The following is a 13781-nucleotide window of genomic DNA, read 5'->3' as shown; positions in this document are numbered from 1 at the left end:
GAAGAATTGGTTAAAGAGGTCCGCTTTCTCCTCTGACGCAACCACCAGATTGCCCAGCGTATCCTGCAGGGGTCCCACATTACCCGGCGCCTTCTTCATCCTCCCAATATATTTGAAAAAGGACTTTTTGTTATCCTTAATCTTGGACGCTAATCCGAGCTCTATCTCCGCCTTGGCCTTCCTAACAGCTCGCCTACAGGCCCGAGCAGAAGAGGTATACTCCTCTTTGGAGATTTCACCCCCCTTCCACCGGGCGTACGCCGCCTTTTTGGCAAGCAGGCAGTCCCGGACGCCCTTGGTAAGCCAGGGGGGCTTTCGGACACTCCTGCCCCCCTTGCTTCTTGTCGGGATGGACACCCCTTGGGCCCCAAGTATCGTTTCCTTAAGGAACGACCACTCGTCTTGGACACTGAATTCCTCTGCCCTCAAGGACCCCAGTGCCTCTCCCACTAATCTCCTCATCACAATGAAGCTGGCCCTCCTGAAGTCTAGGGCTACCGCCTTGCTGCGGGCCCTTGACACTGTGTTTCAATATTTAACAGAAATTGTAATAAATAATGCATTAGCACAGAAATTTCAGTTCATTGAGCCATATAGAGTCTTAATCTGCACGCATAGTCTTGATATATACATTTTAATAACATTACATTTTACAGAGAATAACCAATGCATTCTTATAGCAAATTAGCTGTACTACATCTCTGGCAAATGATACAGCTGTTGTCAGTACAACTATTGGTTATGAACAGTTTCATTTTCATAACTTAAAAGAGCTACAAACATCTTTACTTAAAAATATTTTTTCATCACCTTTGGGGTCATGACACCAACAATGAAATTAGCCCCAATTTAAAGTGCCCTACTGCCATTGTATTAAGGCATTTTGAGAGGAGTTCAGTTTTTTAAATCAAACTGATGTTATTTTCTCATCTTTTAACATTTGCTAAGACTTCTCATTTCATAATTAGTAAATTGTGGCTATTATTTTCCCAACATCCACCCAGATCTGTGTTCTTCTTTTTTGTACAGAAGAAGAAAAGAGTGGGGAGGAAGGGAATAAGATATTTTTAACAGAAAAACATGCCATTTCGTTTAACCAAAATCCTACTACAGCACCAGCTTTGAACACCCAGGCCCTCCATCAGCCGTAGACCTCAAATCCCAAAACTTCTGTGGTAATCTTACCTTCAAATCTTGCTACGCCAAGGTGAGCTGGGCATCCCCCTCACCTCTCGTAATGGACTAAGACTTCTCTTTATAGCCCTAGAATATAAAGAGATCTCCTGGGATATCAGACCTTCAAAGTTATATTATGTGGAAAAAAATAACTTAGCCCTCTATGCCCAAGAACAACATACCCATTTCAAACTCATGGCAGGGTAACTGTCACTCAGCGTCCCGTCAGGCCTTTTTCAGAGCTGAGCAGCAAGTTGTAATTCACATCCAAACTTTGCCAAAATTCAGGTGATATTTGGAAATGGGCATTTTAATTGAAGCCCTTTGCTAATTGTAGATATTAACATAGGAAACAGGACTGGGAGAAGCCTCCTGGATTCCCAGGCAATTGTTAACTGAAGCAATCCCCCAAATCACAGCTTCAAAATACTAATGGGTAGGTACTATGGCGATAAACATATTAGAGGGGGCAAGGAAGTAATGAAAGTCTGCAAGATGTTAATATAAGAAATGTGATGTTGTCTATACCCACATATTGGCCCTGTAGTGTGAAAGACTGATGGGCATCAGCTTTCAGCTCCTAGCTGTGTTCATTCCCTGGCATACCAGTTTCTTATCACCTGCAGCATAGGAATGCTTTTTTTTTTTTTACCTTTTCCCTAAACAACTCAACAGTATTAACTACCACTCATTACTCCCAATTACAGTTCGAAAGGCTATCACTCCCTAGTGGCTCTTTAGGCAGAAAATACACACACATGCAGAAGTACACTTGGCCAGATGCTTTGCAGAAGGCATTGTGATGGTAATGGATGACAATTAACATCTGAAAACTGGAACCTTTCTCGCCCCACACACACACACTCCAACTACTTTGTACCCTGTCCCCAGCCAGTGAAATCACCATCACATCTTTCTGACACCTTCGTGGTTTCTATGGCAACAGACTGATGCTAGAAATGTGAGATTCAAAATCCCCCTGCTTGGGCAAGCAGTAGTATGGAGGAAGAGAGGGAGTAAGGGTGGGTTCAGGAAAGGGGAAGTTCTGATATAACTGATGCTGATGGCAGAGGGAGTGAGGAGGGAGCCAGGCAGGAAGATGAGAGAGTGTGTTTTAATAGTTCCCTTCCATTTTCTTGTGAATTATTTCAAAGGAATTTCTAGTCACCCTATAATTGGACTGTGCTCAGTACACAGAGCAGGGGCAGCATTTCTCAGTGCAACCCAACCCTGCCATGGCCCACAGATCAGTACTGAATGACAGCCAGATAAGCTCTTTCCTTCCGAGGCCAGCAGTCCTTTCAGAGAGAGCCATCTATTTTTAAGTGGAGAGAAGTGTTTGGTGGATAAAGTAGGGTGCTTGCAGACAGAACACTTGGGCTCTATTTCTAGCTCTGCTACTGACTTTTTATGTCACCTTAGGCAAAATATTTAGCCTCACAATGCCTCTATTTCCCCCAACCTTTACACTGGAGATAATTTTTTCCCTACCTCATGCAACTGTTATTAATATTGAATAATTAATAAGGGAAAAGTGGTTTGAGTTGTTCAGATCAAGATACTTATGTGCCACTCCAAATCAGATGACCGTGCTGTTTACTTCCCTTCATGCTTATGTTATATAAACAGTGCTTCAGAGAAAGGCCTAAATCTCCCCCAAACCAGGTAAATTATACAGTTATTGTCATGATGACAAGGGAAGCTCTTCCTGGCCTCAGTGATGATAATCAATGTATGCCCTATGCTCTGAGCCCTGAGTTTTCTGTGTGCCTCCATTTACTAGAAGCAGGAGAGAGAGATGAAGGAATCTTGGAGCAAGTCAGAACAGGAAAGAAGTTGCATCAGTATCAGCTCCATACATGCAAGGGGCTCTTGGAAAAATCCCCTTTGCTAGGACAGTAAAACAATACCACCATAAAACAAACCAGCCATGTCTAATTCAATGTAGTTGAGTGGGAGAGGGATCCCACCTGCTTCAAACTCACCTGCGATACCATAAATTGCTATTTTTCCCCATTTAGTGCTTGACAAAACCAATTTAACAGTACCCACACAGTTTGTGCCCAGAATACTGCCCACTCAGCAGCTGATACATGAGATTTTGCTTTTAGGTACTCTGCTAACCCAGGGGAAAACGCAAGTGTGCATGTGTATGAGAGCATGTGTACGTGCCCCATGAGCTGTCAACTTCAGAATTACGTACAGATCAACAAGGCTCTTTGAACTGCCTTAGTGTGGCATGTGTGACGTTTAATCTCACTCCTCTCTTGGATTTCATTATGTGCATCCGCAGCATGGCTATTCAGTACTCAAGTACCTTTCAGAGCAGCTTTCATCGGTAAAAGGGAATGAATGAAAGGAATTTGTACAGACAAAAAAGGCACTGCATCTGATAACTATTCTAGTAGTATCTCCCTATATGAAAAAAGTTGTTATAATATTACATCCTTATTATGATGTAAGGAGCCTACATGGAATGGGCAAATTTACTTAAATAGTAATAGTAGTGCTTTAAATGTATTACAGTAGCATTTAGACGTCCCTGTCATGTCAAGGCCCTATTGGTATATAATGCCCGCAGTTGGGATAACTGATTCTTGGACACTTTAGCTCATTCATGCACTTTTTGCCAGTATGGATTCATGGGATGGAATGAACAGGGAAAGGGAAGGAATTAATTCTAGGCAACCTGTCATTAGGGCTAAAGTCCAGACACGGACAATCAAAAAGCATGAGGCTGAATCGATTCAATCTTTGCAGGTAATCTAAGATGTGCAGATTGAACTAATAAGCAGGTGAACAGACATTCATTTTTGATTCTGGAAATGCAGCCATATACCTGCAGTAGCCCAGGCCAGAAGCTGGAGGGTGCTAGAGCTAGACATCTGGGTCTGCTCAGCTGGAGCAGACAACTTAGGTCAAGGCTAACTTGGCCACCTGTGGCGGGGGTTGCAAAGCATGCTAGGATACTGTAAGTTAACTTGAATCTGGAGGGGATCTGGGACAGAAGTTCAATAAACTGATTCAACTAAAGTCATTTAAGTCTGATACTACATCCATTCAGATTTATCTTACACTGGTTTTGGTCATTTTGAAAGTGGGTTATGTGCACTGAACTTTCGTTGAACACTTATACTGGTTTGTGTGTAATTTCTGTCCCTAACCTAAAGGGCTAAATCCTTAGCAGACAAGCCCTGCTAAGACAAACCCACAAAAGGAATAAGTTGCATATGACTCTAGGAGTGATGACAGCACTCCTTTCTTAGTGGGGAGGAGATGGGGCTGGTCAAATCCTCATTTCCAGCTGCAGTTCTCCTTTACCAGCCCCAGCCTCAGTTTTAGTGTGTGATATAGCCAAGCAAAGGGCAGACTTGGAACATAATCCCCATATTTGAACAGAAAAGTTAAGTTATGATCTCCCCACCTCCTCCTAATCTACCTGAAGAGTTAAACTTGTCATTCTGAGGGAAGGCCTTTATTGAGAAAGAAGGGAAATGCACTCTATTGGCTGTCCCTTTTCAACACCAGACTTCCAGTCCCTGTCTCCTGAAAGCGGTCCTTCTTCATATGGGTTGCAAATGCCAGGCAGCGAGTAGGGACAAGGCTGATGCACTGTCTGTGAGAGTGCAGTGCCCCAGAGTACAGTCCATAGTAGACAGAAGTTGTCAAGTCTGCAGTGATGCTGCCATCAGAATCAAGGGCAGCAGTGGGGAAAGCAGAGGTTGCCAGGTACCTCTTACAAGAAATATACCTCAGATAACCCCTGCTGTGTAACTGTAACTGAAAACCCCACAGGTTTCAAACACAACAAGGCCTGATAATATCGGCATAAAAGAAATAAAATGCCCATCTGGCAGAATCTTCCATTTGAAAGAGCCTAGGGGAAACAGAAGTGTCATATTTCAGTTGATGCTTCCTGGCTCCCTTTCCTGTGGTTTCATTCAGATCCAGTGTCAGCCCCTTAAGTCACACTACCTATCCTTCTCTTCTAGCCTTAGTTTGATCTTAGGTACTCATGGCAAGGTGGGGGAAGCGTAACTGTTTTGTTTTGTTTTGTTTTGTGCTGTGGGTTGGAGTAGTAATTTGATTTGGTTGCAACAGCTTGACTCTAATGATTTATTAATGTATCTGGATAAGATCTACTTTCAATCCATCTTATTCATTTGCGAGACTTAAATGGTAAATTCGTTGATATCAGCTAGGACACAACTGATCAAAGATGAATGGGCTTGTCAAATCCAATCTAAGCTGCGATCGGCAATGACCAGGATTTGTGCGGCAGACTAGAAGAAGCATATTTTAAGACAATGCAGGCTACATAAAACTGTTGAGAGAGTGTTTGTGTTCCAGCTCCTGTGTACTCCGTGGTGTGTCAGTCATAAACAAGTGTGTCCTAAGACCTGTACTGCCAACATACAAGTTAATGGCCTGCCCTTTGACAACAAAAGGATCTTAACTGTATTCCCACTTACCATCACGAAGTCCTGAGCGGCTAGGGATCTCATACTTCATAATCAGATTTTCCATGTTCTTCATTTCTATTCAGTACAGCCCTTGAGTTCCCAGTAGATTCAGAGTGCAGTCCTTAGCAGGGCAAAGTTTGGGTTCCCCTATATTATTAAGCCTCTCCTGTAGTTACTTTTGTTCCAACGTGCAAATATCCCAGACAAATATCTTTACTCATATGACAAATCCCTTTTGCAAAGCAAATATCAACCTTACTTCTCTATGAGACTATGAGGAAACAGCAACACCAATGCCTGCAGTTTTATTTTGCTCTATAAGGAGCTCAGTCAGAGCGGTGCAACACATTGGCATGTGTACTTACTTACCTTACCCTTCACCCCTCTGGTGTTATGCATGTAACTAAATGGTCAACCAAGAGAATTCAGGGCCTTCTAAGTCCAGGAACTTGGACACAAATTAGTTTCCTAACAGAAACATAAGACTTTCTGAACTGGCTCTATTTTAAATAAAAATAGTTTACATTTCTATAGTTCTTTTCATACCCAAGGGTCCCATAGCTCTTTGTATGCTAGATCTACTTGCACTAGAACAGAACTCTTCACAGTACCTAGCAATCCTTCCTGAGAATTTCTGTCTGTGGATGGTTCTTATTTGGTCCCCGTTACCAAAGGAGCAGAACACTTCAGAGCCTCTGATATATGTATTTCACAACAGCTCAGTGACGCAGGGATTACCCTCTTCTACTGCGTAGCTGAAGAAGTGAGATTCAAAGAGATTAACTGACTTGCTAATGGTGGCACAGGAAGTCTGTGGCAGGGAAGAATGCAAGCCAAGAAGAATGCTGTTTCCAGCTGACTTTCTGAGGCCAGCGATGCCTGGTAGGATTTCCTGAATCTAAACACATTGCCGTAGTCTTCCAGAAAGGCACAAAGGGATCTTTTAATGATCAACACTAGTGTTGGAGATTTATACTGTGCATCTAATATGGCACCTCTAGCACTCTCGACAGTGCTGAGTTGAGTATACACTCAGTCAGTGAACAGAGGCAGCTAATGGAGTCACCAATATAATTTCCTGAAGATTTGTGGATTTTCTTGTTAGGTTTTTTTTTCAGTTGGTGCCGTGGGCTCATACTTCTTACTTTACCCAATGAAGAGGGATTAGTTATTACATGTGGGGCCATGGCTGCATGACCTTACAGACTCCTTTGCCCACCTGAGTCACTAGGTTGGGCTGTTGCTCCTGCCTGGCCTTCCTCCTGCAGCTCCAGGTCACACAATTGAATGTATCTTATGTTCTTAATAAAAAGAGGGATTTCTCTATGGGAAGCCACAGAAGGAAGCTGTGAAGGGAATTGTGCTCTGACTCCATGAGATCACCCCATCCAGCAATGGCCAGCTGGCAAGTACAGGCTGACACTCCAGCTGCATACATTCATTCTGCCACCTCTCACCTCATGACAGACACGAGGACCAGAGAACAGTTGTTTTAAATTTAGGGTTGGTTACGTCAGGGAAGGATGGGAGAAACAGTGTGGGGATCCCACAAGTGCAGATAGAAACTCCACGGCATACAACAAGCAAGCCTAATGGAGTAACAGATTTAGCTACGGATCTCATTTCCCCCCAGCCTTCTGAATTTGGTCCAATACATTCACAAACCAAACCTCTCCCCTCCCCCACACAAAGTGGTCATTATGGAAGAAATGATTTGCCGTTTTCCCAACCAAACAAAAGCTTTCTGTGGATATACAGGTCACCACAAAGAGCGTCTGGAACCCTGTCACATCTGTCATCTCTCACCAGCCTTTGCTGTAATAATCTCGCCCTTTTCCCAGTTTTTGATAACAGAAGGCCTGCCATTCAGACTGCCATGAACTGTGTGCTCTGCTACAGACACGCTCAGTGGCCTTGGACAAATCTATTTGCTTCTCTAACTCAACTTCCCTTCTGCAAAAGGAGAATAATAACCTTGACTCAGTTCCCCCAGGGAGAAGTTGTAGGGACATTTGATCACATAAGTAGGCAACCCAGGTTATAGATACTGAATCAAAAGGATATGTAACCAATTCATTCAGTCAAATATAGTCACTGGTCATACAGACAATAGGGTGAGAAATGTATCTCCATTATAAAACAGAGGAGTAGAGAGTTTAGCATAATGACTGAGTCAGGGATCTGGGAGTAAGGCCTCTCAGGTTCTGGTACCAACTCGCTTGCTGCATGTCCTCCAGCAAATCCCCTCACATCGCTGTGCCCCACTTTGCCCATCTATAAAATGGGGATAGCAACACTAATGGCTCCATAGCGGGGGTGGCGAGACATCTCTAGTTCATTTTCATAAACTTACATAAGATTTGGAAATAGGATACACCAGAGAAGGATAATGTGATATTACATTAATAACAACAACAGTGCAATAACAATAGTTGTCGTGGTAATGATTGCTTGCTGTCATTTGTCATATTAGATGAATATTGCTGCCTAAAATTTCCCTTGGTATTTAATCTTTGCAGGCATTTTTCAGCTCTGTGAGTAAAGTTAACTCTTTAAAGGCCCAGAGAATCCTAGCTAGTCAAAGAAGAAACACATTTTACAGGAAATGCTAAAAGTTATGTGAAATGGAATCTTGCATCGCTGGTCACCTCCTACGTTTAATCTGCTCTACCGAAAGTCTCTGTGCTTTTGGAAGTCTGCAATTTTTATCCAAAGATTTGTTTTCAAGTATCTATATTTAAAATTTGAAAACAGAAGTTCTGCTTTCTATAAATAATAGCCCCATGGTGCCAAGGTTGCCAGACCTTTCCTGTTGGCTCAAAGCCAAAAACAGAAAATAAAAAATCCCAATGTTATTTTTGTGCATCTGTGCATTTTTCCATGCAAGGGAAAGGGTTGACATCTAAATACATCATAGCAAAACATAGGAACATGGGATTTGCATCACTGTATTTACACAGTGGTCCCACTGGTCTGCTGTCATTTCAAATTGGACCAATGGTCCATTTGGTCCAAATTCCTACCTCTTACCATAATATTTTAGGTCATTGGTCCATATATTTTGGTGTCCTCCCTCTAGCAGTGAGAGATACTTTTTACATATATATTATATGGATTGTGGTAGCATTTATTCCGAGATTTGGACCCCATTGTGTTGGGCATTCTAAAAACACATAGCAAGAACCAGTTAATGCCTCAAAGAGTTCATAGTTCCCCATTTCAGGAAAAGAAATAGATCCCACAATACAACTGGGGTCAGGGTGTGGGTGTGGTCATGACAAATACTTCCTGAGCACTGTTTCTACTGTACTTAATAGTTTGAACGTTCAGGAAATTAGACTTAATATTTGCACCTACTGCCCCCACTGACTTCTTCTGGAGTGCATAATGATCTGCACACAGCACAACCAAAGGACACATTAAGCAACTGATGTAATAAAGAATTCAACAGAGAGACATTTTGCTTTTGATCAGCTCTAAATAAAGACCTACTGCTTTTGTCTAGGTTGGGTTTGGCCAGTGAAGCTGTTTGGCTGGGTTTCCTCTATCACATTTCCAAAGATCCATGCCCTGAATCTTTCTAGAGACAACCCTCTGGAGAAACTCCTTGGACCAGAAGATCTCCTTCCCTTCCAACCAATTATGCATCTTTGCCATGGAACTCCAAGCGAAATGGACAAGTGTCGCTTGAGATCAAATACCATAAATGCTCTCTTCTCCCTCTCAACTTTGAAAAGTAACCAACCCAGAGGAGAAATCCCCAAGTAAGGGTCTGTGAGGCCATACTCCAGCCCAGTAATGAGAGAACGAAAAGCCAGGATATGTTTGGAAGTTTCAAATTTGCCTCTTCCCAATTACAGGGAGACCCCTTGAGTTCTGCAGCAGGGAGGGTGTCAGGAGTCAGTGAGTTTGCATGAGCTCAACTGTACAACTCTGAGCACGTGCAGAGAGTATTTTTATATCTTCTGTGACTCTGTTATGGTTTAAGTGGCTTCCCTGCTGGGTGCTAAGAACGTTAACGTCAGTTCTTTTGACGTTAATGCTGTTCTGATAAGCTTCCGCATTTTTGGGAAATCCCCCTCTTCATAGTGTAATGTTAATATTTTGTGTACGCTTCCTCGCACGTGGACATTAAATAAAATTATACCACAGTCTCTGTGACTTACCAGCTCAGCGAGACCTACTTGATGAACCACCTCCTGTATATTAATCAGAATCAACTTAAAAATAGCTTTTCCTCTTGTGCATGCTATAATTTCTCATCGTGCGGCTGCATTGGAGGTAGCACTGCTGTAAACAAGGTACTGGGTTTCTCCTCAAATTCCTCTCCCCATTTGTGGAGGCCTGCTTTGTATAGCTATAGGTGATACAGATACTAATAACTTATAAGATGCCTTCCCCTCCCCTTTCCCCACTTGGCGGGAGGGGGTGGCAGAGCAGTTAAGGAGTCAGCTGCAGAGGTGTAAGTTCAAGGCCAGCTCTGGACTCACACCAGAGGTTGCCTCCAGGCAACTGTCATTCAGTTGACGTAGTATGGGGCATTCAGGCTAGGGTTGGTCAAAGGAGGCTGCACCTGACACCTTGCTACAGGCTCCCTTATGTACATGTTAGCTGTAGAAACTGGTGTGCTTTAACCACAACTGCCCAATGGACTTCTAGGTTTGGGCAGATCTGGCTACTTGGAGGCTTGCCTACATTAGAACTCCTGTCATTGTTGTAATACCCAAAAGCGAGAATCTCATTTTTCATGGTGAAAAAAGGCAACTGTCTACAAGGTGCAAGGCTGCTTCAGAACAGAGGGAAATGAAAGCAAGAGAGGCCTCATCTAGACTTCTGAAGCAATTTTTTTTCAACTGATTCGACTCAACTGAGCTAGCTGAACTTGGTTGGAAATTCCTCTCAGCAGCAGCAAAGACATAGTTTATCACTTTTGGCTTAACTGACATGCCAGAAACAGCAAGCTAGAAGGGTTAATTGATATTGGTGAAGTGCTCAGATAATATGCTCACTGAGACCACATGAACACTTAACATACAGCTGTAAACCCAACTGGATTTTTTCTACTAATGACTTTCTTGTAATCTCTTCCTCAGGCATTACACTAGGCAGAAGGCAGGGCAGGGCACCCCTTTAGAAACTAAACGGTTGATGCATAAGCTTTCACAGACAACAGACAACTCTGTCACGTGCTATGAACCAGTTATAAGATGCCACCTTGCATTGCCTTCTGCCCGACTTGAGACAAACACAACCAGTGACTTCTATATATACACATCATACAAAACAATCCCATTCAATGATTGATCCTTATGTCCCAGGTACTCAAGTGCCACTCCTCTCTTTCCTCATCTCTAAATCCCCAGCCTCTGCTGTATCCCACTTCTTCCTTTAGTTTATGCCATTTCTTACATCCATCTCTTCCTTTCTGTTCCGAAGGCCAAAGCTACCTGCCCTAGCCTCTTGCTGCACTGTCCCTCACTGTAGTTTCCCCAACATCCATCTGGTTTCCACCCCACATATCCAAAATGCCAGTGATGAAAGTAATTCTACCTACATCACTCTCCCCTGCACCCCAAGAGCTACCAGGTTGGTACTCCATCTTCTAATGTATCCATTGCAAATCCATTATGTCATGTGAAAGACTCACCAATGCTCTTCTCTGATCTCTCTGCTCTCTCCATCCTACTCTCCATCGATTTATGGTGTTGTATAACTGAAGAGAGTCCCTGCCCCAAACTGCTGACAATTGAGACATCACCATCGTATACCACCCAACCTACACTCAGACAGCATATAAATATCCCTTTTTCCTTCCATCTACCCATTTTGCTTGCTGTTCTGTCCTCTGGAGTCTTCTCTTGTGACCTGCTCAGATTGAGGGACAAGCACTATGCCTTGGTTTTCTATGTAAAATACCAGATACACCCTTATTGTGCTCCTGCAGATGTCAAATTGCCAGCATTGTCTATAATAAGGATTCTACAGATGGAGCTGGGCTGGCTCTGTCGATAAAGATGATGATGAAGTCTGAATCCAGTTTATTCTCTCAATGGTGAACAGGCTCTGCGAGGAGAAAGCTGGAGGGAACTAAAAAAACTTTTTTCAGTCTGAAAAGTAAGTAGTGACTGGCAGATTTACAAAGCAAATATTTTAAGCGAGAAAGTGCCATTAATCCTTAATGCCTTTTCTGGCCATCGGTTTAGAAGGAGCATCTCCCCCAATTTACGAAGCTCTGCTTTCCAGAGAATGAGTTAACTCACAAAAACTCACTGCGAGCCCCAGCTGCCTTTGCCCACATAAGTAATACCCTGAAACAGCTCTTGAGTGTCTGCGGGTAGGATGAAATCTAAGAGCGACATCATAAAAACAGCCCTGTCCATGAAGACTATGCCCCCTCGACTCCTGACTTCCACCATCCTGACTGGGCAGAGAAGGCATCTCCTCTTACTTGCCCCAAGGGGAGTTTAACGTGGGTAAATTTGTAAGTGATTAAAGCCAGGAAAAAGTTGCTGATTTATACCAAGGAGGAGAAATGGAACTGTAGATATGAATTTTAAAAAGCCATCCCCAGGGGTAGCTTTAATGACACAACAACTCAGATTCTGCAAGCAGGGAGTTTTTTTAGAAAATAATGCCACATTTCACAGCATGTCTCTCACTCTAAGGTTTCCTCTAGATACAAACATGCCATCATTTCTGTTACTAGAAATAAGCATGGAGACAGTGAGAAACAAAGGAATCCCCTCCTCAGTTCCCAGGCTGATAGATGCACACTGAGGGATATCCCTGATCTCCTGCAGAGCAGTCACATATCAAAATGCCGACTTGCGCAAATACTACATGCATATTTAGTATGTGGGCACATGCATGTCAAACAATCAGCAAAAACGGCTTTCCTCGTACTTTTTTAATGAATATTATACAGTCCCAAAACAATACAGCGCTGTGCAGATCCTTCCACACACATCCCCACACACCCCCACCAACATTTGTTTGCTCAAGGGAATTTTACATCAGTACTTTAAAAGGAATAAGCAATCTATGCAACCAACTCCTGCTTCAGTCAATAAAGAAAAAGCAGAAGGCTGGGTTATTTTCCTGGGCTATTTGTTACCTCTGAGCAGGAAGTGACTTTTAATACACCACCATGTAAAAAAAAAAAAAGAAAGGAAGGGAGGAAGAAAAGAAAGCTTTTCCTTTGCCTTGCAACTTTCCTTTGCCAAAGCCGAGACAAATGATGGCCTTAACAAGGGATCAGCAAACCTCTCTCAATGCTCCAGCAAGCCGGCCAGAGGCACAAAGACGATCAGGGGAGCAAAGACGCATCAGTGCTTCCCCAAGACAGACAATGAAAGAAAGCAGCATCAGCGCTTCCTCAAGTCGCAACCTGCTTGTGAGCAGCACGGCGGCAGCCTTTGTTCCGACTTAGGAAACCCCCTAAAATAGTTTCTGCAACAGCTGCCAGTCAGAGCTGCTCAAACTACTGAGAAGCAGAGAAACATTTGCAGAGAGAGAAACCCAGAAATGCTGTCCTAATAACTGGAGGGAGAGAGGCAAGCAAATGCATGGAAATCGAGCACAAACTTACTGTCTTAGAGCATGTTCCCCCTTGAGCGGGAGGTTTTTTGGTCTACAGGCTGCCGCTCCATATGAAAAATAATCCCACAGAGACCGATCACATCGCGCCGTTCAGTTGCAAGAGGGAAACTGGCTCGACTGGGAGCAGCCCCTTTTGCAACATGCAGTTACCATAATAAAAGAGCCAAACCTAGCACCTCCTCTGTGTTACCATACTAAACCAATCACACGTCGCAAGGAAAAGCAAAACTGCTGGGTCGTTGCCACCCACTCGGCGGTGGTTAGCTTGAGACATCTGCAGGAACTAAGCTTGTAGAAACGAAGTCTGTGGGCTGTGTGTTTACCGTAATTCACAGACCCCTCGGCGCATGTCTTTTTCGTGTGTGTGTGTGTGGCACCACGCTCACTGTAAAGCTATAAATACATCAAGCACGTTATCCTTCTGCTAATTTTAAAGTGAGATATAAGCACATGTGCACACAGATTAGCTCATGGTCATATATACTTTAACATGTTACCAAGAAAAATGCACCCTCCGCATTATTGTGACAATAAATTACCCAG

The 13781-nt window shown here is 43.2% G+C and overlaps 1 protein-coding gene across 2 annotated transcripts in view; it reads right to left on the bottom strand.

Moving 5' to 3' along the window:
* Positions 1–13524, bottom strand: part of TP53I11 (tumor protein p53 inducible protein 11) — a 72275-nt gene extending 58751 nt beyond the window's left edge. The window contains exon 1 of one of the 2 annotated variants that reach the window (XM_019519355.1): positions 13228–13524. The gene's annotated coding sequence lies outside the window, so the exon portion shown is untranslated. The remainder of the gene's footprint in view (positions 1–13227) is intronic. The other variant, XM_019519354.1, reaches the window with a different exon arrangement.
* Positions 13525–13781: the final 257 nt, after the last annotated feature.

The sequence above is a fragment of the Gavialis gangeticus genome, unplaced genomic scaffold, assembly GCF_001723915.1.
Source record: "Gavialis gangeticus isolate Ggan-Ray unplaced genomic scaffold, GavGan_comp1, whole genome shotgun sequence".
Taxonomy (NCBI): Eukaryota; Metazoa; Chordata; order Crocodylia; family Gavialidae; genus Gavialis; species Gavialis gangeticus.
The sequence above is the reverse complement of the archived record's forward strand: the minus strand, read 5'-3'. Positions and strand labels throughout refer to the sequence as shown.